Source organism: Trichechus manatus, unplaced genomic scaffold, assembly GCF_000243295.1.
Source record: "Trichechus manatus latirostris isolate Lorelei unplaced genomic scaffold, TriManLat1.0 scaffold00040, whole genome shotgun sequence".
In the NCBI taxonomy this organism is placed as follows: Eukaryota; Metazoa; Chordata; class Mammalia; order Sirenia; family Trichechidae; genus Trichechus; species Trichechus manatus.
In genome coordinates, this window is record NW_004443976.1 from 1,292,037 (window position 1) to 1,297,258 (window position 5,222).

Below are 5,222 nucleotides of genomic sequence, written 5' to 3' on the forward strand. Positions count from 1 at the left end.
AGTAAAGGAGAATGAAGAACACCAAAGACACAAGGAAAGTAGTAGCCCAAGAGACAGAAAGGGCCACATAAACCAGAGACTTCATCAGCCTGAGAACAGAAGCAACTAGATGGTGCCAGGCTACCACCAATGACTGCCCTGACAGGGAACACAACAGAGTCCTGGATGGAGCAGCAGGAAGATGGGGTGCAGAACTCAAATTCTAGTAAGAAGACCAGACTTAATGGTCTGACTGAGACTGGAGGAAACCTGGAAAGCGTGGTCCCCGGATTCTCTATCAGCCCAGAACTAAAACAATGTATGAGGCCAACTCTTCAGATGGGGATTGGACTGGACTGTGGCGCATGAAGTGATACTCATGAGGAGTGTGCCTGTTAGCTCAAGTAGATACAAGAGACTAAATGGGCAGCTTCTGTCCGGAGGTGAGATGGGAAGGCAGAGAGGGTGAGGAGGTGGTTGAATGGACATGGGCAATCAGGGCTGGAAAGGAGGAGTGTGCTGTCACAGTTTGGGGAGAGCAATTAGGGTCACATAACAATGTATGTATAAATTTTTCTATGGGATACTGACTTGAAATGTAAACTTCATTTAAACTACAACAATAAACAAAAATAAAAATAAAAAAAGCAGAAAGATCTCAAATAAATAACCTAACCATCCACCTTAAGAAACTTGAAAAAGAAGAGCCAGTTAAACTGAAAGCAAGCAAAAGGAAAGAAATAATAAAGATTAGAGTGACATAAAATAAATACAGAATAGAAAAACAATAGAAGAAATCAACAAATGCTAAAGTTAGTTCTTTGAAAAAATTAAAGAAAATTGGCAAACCTTTATCTAGACTAAGAAAAAAAGAAGATTCAAATTAGTAAAATCAGGAATGAAAGAGGGTACATTACTAGTGATCTAACAGAAATAAAAAGGATAAAAGGGAATAATACTATGAACCAATGTATGACAACAAATTAGATTACCTAAATGAAATGGACAACTTCCTACCAACACACAAACTACCAAAATGGGCTCAAGAAGAAATAGAAAATTTGAATGGTTCTATAACAAGCAAATAACTTCCCACAAAGAAAAGCCCAGAACCAGATGGCTTTACTATTGACTTCTACCAAATGTTTAAAGAATAATTAACACCAATCCTTCACAACTTCTTCCAAAAAATAGAAGAGGAGGAACCACATTCTAACTCATTCTATGAGGCCAGTATTATTGTGATCGTTGTGTGTCAACTTGGCTGGGCCATGATTCTCAGTGGTTTGGCAGTTACGATGTAATCTGGAATCATACAATGATGTAATCAGCTCCACAATGAGATCTGATAAAATGTGATCCCCTCCGTGATGGGATCTGCTGTGAATAGCCAATCACTTTAAAGGGGGTTTCCTTGGGGGTGTGGCCTGCATCCAATAGAGGTGGACTCTCTGGCAAGGCTCATGGGCTTTTGCTTGCTCTGGATCCCGCAGCTGGCTCCTGTTCACCTGACCTCCGGTTCTTGGGACTTGAGCTTGAAGCTTACCTGCCGATCTTGGGATCTGTTGGTCTCTGCAGCCTGTGAGACAGAGCCCAGCTGTCTGACCTGCAGATCTTGGTTTGCCAACCCCTGCAGCTACCTGAATCAGGAGAAGCCTCCAGCCTGACCCATTTCCTTGATATAAATCTCTCTGTATATATATTTATACGCTTTCCTAGTTTTGCTTTTTTAGAGAACTCAGCCTAAAACAATTATCTTGATACCAAAACCAAAGATATCACAAGAAAATAAAACTACAGACCAATATTACTTATCAATATAGACACAAAAATCCTCAACAAAATACTAGCAAAATGAATACTAACAACCCAAGCCAGTTGCTGTTGAGTTGATAACTGACTAATGGCAACCACACTAATGGCAGAGTAGAACTGCATTTCATAGGGTTTTCAAGGCTGTGACCTTTCAGAAGCAGATCTCCAGGCCTTTATTCCAAGGCACCTCTGGGTGGGTGTGAACTGCCAACCTTTTGGTTAATAGTTGAGCAGCAGCATATAAGAAGGATTATACACCATGACAAAGTGGGATTTGTCCACTTGAAATGCAAGGTTAGTTCAGTTAGTTCAACATATGAACATCCATCAATGTAATAATACACCACATTAATAAAATAAAACGAAAAACCCAACCCATTGCCGTTGAGTCGAATTCCAACTCATAGCGACTCAACAGGACAGAGTAGAACTGCCCCATACAGGTTCCAAGGCTATAATCTTTACAGGATCAGGCCTCCACATCTTTCTCCCACAGAGCGAAAATAAAGGGGAAAAGCAATGATCATGTCAACAGATGCAGAAAAAGCATCTGACAAAATTCAACACTCTTCCATAATAAAAAACAAAACAACCCTTCCTAAAAAAAAAAAAAGAAAAATCCACTCAACAAACCAGGAATGGAAGGGAACTTCCTCAACATGATAAAAAGCACGTATGAAAAACACATGGATAACATCATACTTAATGGTGAAAGACAAAGCTTTCCTCCTAAGACAGGAACAAGACAAAGATGTCTACTCTTACCACTGCTATTCAACATTGTATGGGTTCCAGCCAGAGCAATTAGGCAAGAAAAAGAAATAAAAGGCATCCAGATTAGAAAGGAAGAAGGAAAACTATCTCTATTTGCAGATGACACTATCTTATATATAGAAAACCCTAACCAATACACACACACACACACACACACACACACACACAGAGCTAGCAAAAAAAAGAAAAAGCAAAAAAACCAAACTGCTACCATAGAGTCAATTCCGACCCATAGCAATCCTACAGAACAGAGCAGAACTGCCTCATAGGGTTTCCAAGGAGTGGCTGGTGGATTCAAACTGTCGACCTTTTAGTTAGCAGCCATATCACTTAACCACTGTGCCACCACAGCTCCAACACACAGCTATTAGAACTAATAAATAAGTTCAGCAAGGTTGCAGGATGCAAGATCAATATACAAAAATCAGTTGTATTTCTATACAGTAGAAATGAGCAAACTGAAAATGAAATTAAGAAAACAATTTCATTTACAATAGCATTAAAAAAACAATAAAATGCTTAGGAATAAATCAAAGAGATGCAAGACTTGTACACTGAAAACTACAAGACACTGTGCAAAGAAATTAAAGACCTAAAAATAACTGAAAGACATCCCATGTTCATGGACTAGAAGACTGAACATTGTTAAGATGGCAGTGCTCCTCACCTTGCTCTACAGATGCAGTGCACTCCCCAACAAAATTCCAACTGCCTTTTTTTTGCAGAAATGGACAAGCTGATCCTAAAATTCACATGGAAATGCAAGGGACCCTGAATAACCAAAACAATCTTGAAAAAGAGTAACAAAGTTGAAAGATTCACACCTCCCAATTTTAAAACTTACTACAAAGCTACAGTAAACAAGACTATGTGGTACTGGCATTTATGGTTGTTAGCTGTGGTCGAGTCGGCCTGGACTCATGCACAACGAAGGAAACACTGCTCAGTCGGGTGCCATCCCCATGGCGACCCCATGTGTGTAAAGTAGAACTGTGGATTGGACCACTGTGATCCATAAGTTTTCAGTGGCTGATTTTCAGTAGATCACCAGGCCTTTCTTCCTGGTTCCTAAGGTCTGGCAGCTCTGCTGAAACCTGTTTGGCATCATAGCAACTGCAAGGCACCATTGGCAGATGGGTGGTGGCTGAGCATAAGGTGCATGAAATGGAACCCAGGTCTCCTGCATGGAAGGTGAGAATTCTACCACTGAACCACCAATGCGAATTCCTTTAGCATCCATCTAACAAAGTCAAGGCTAGGGCTGCTGGATGAGATAAAAAATGTTTACAAAGGAAACTCCTGGGTAGGTGGAAAGGGCAACTAAAGGCAAGTCCTCCTCTGTGGAGCCTGAGAAAGACTTGGGGAGAGGAAGGCAGTGAGAAAGGAGAGAAGCAGGAGAGAGATGGTCAGACTGGGATCACCAGCCATGAGGGGCTCTCAGGGTGTGCCTGAGCCAACTGGGCAGGCAGGGCAGTTCTAGGGCTGTTCTGGAGCAGTCGAGTGAAGCAGGAGGCTGAGCTTGGGCTGCAGGCCTCCCATGGCTCCTATGACACCAGCAGGTCTGGCACAGGCTGAGAAGGGCAGGGTAATGGCCCACTCCCAGCAGCAGAGGGGCGGGGAGTGCAGCAGAGAGCGAGCCTGCCCAGGAGACCGGAACCCAGGCCCAGCAACGGCCACCGGGCCTCCCCACAAGGCCACAGGGCCATCTGAGCCCCCTGCCCTCTTCCACCCAATCTGATCCACGGGAGGAATCTGAAAAAAAGAAACAAAAAACAAAAACAGAAAAAACCTGGGCAATTATCCCAAACGGACTGAGTTAAACTGACAGGAACTATATATTATTGATTTGGTCTACGTAAGCTTCAAAACTGAAATTAGCTGACTTTCTGGCCTCTTTCCCCTTCCCCTGCCCCCCATCATCACCCAGTAGGCAAGGACTTGTGTTGTTGTTAGGTGCCATCAAGTCAATTCCGACTCACAGCGACCCTGTGTACAACAGCAGGAAACATTGCCTGGTCCTGCGCCATCCTCACAATGGCTTGAGCCCATTGTTGCAGCCACTGTGTCAATCCATTTTGTTGAGGGTCTTCCTCTTTTTCGCTGACCCTCTACTTTACCAAGTATGATGTCCTTATCCACGACTAGTCCTTCCTGATAACATGTCCAAAGTATGTGAGACAAAGTCTCGCCATCCTTGCTTCTAAGGAGCATTCTGGCTGTGCTTTTTCCAAGAAAGATTTGTTCATTCTTCTGGCAATCCATGGTGTATTCAATATTCCTTGTCAACACCGCAATTCAAATGCATCAATTCTTCTTTAGTCTTCCTTATTCATTGTCCAGCTTTCACATGTATATGAGGTGACTGAAAATACCATAGTTTGGGTAAGGAGCACCTTAGTCCTTAAAGTGACATCTTTTTTTTTTTTTTTTTTTTTTATTGTACTTCAGGTGAAGGCTTACAGAACAAATCATTTCTCTTGAAACAGTAGTACACATATTCTTTTATGACATTGGTTAACAACCCCACAACACGTCGACCCTCTAACTTCTCAACCTTTTCTTTTGGTGAAAATACACATAGCCAAAGATACACCATTTCAAAAATTTCTACATGCACAGTTCAGTGACATTGACTACGCTCTTCCAATTGTGCT

At 42.2% G+C, this 5,222-nt stretch overlaps 1 protein-coding gene across 1 annotated transcript in view; it reads right to left on the reverse strand.

The window, feature by feature from the left end:
- Positions 1 to 5,222, reverse strand: part of LRRC75A (leucine rich repeat containing 75A) — a gene marked incomplete at its 5' end in the record, with an annotated part of 93,185 nt that overhangs the window by 13,705 nt on the left and 74,258 nt on the right. The window lies entirely within an intron of this gene.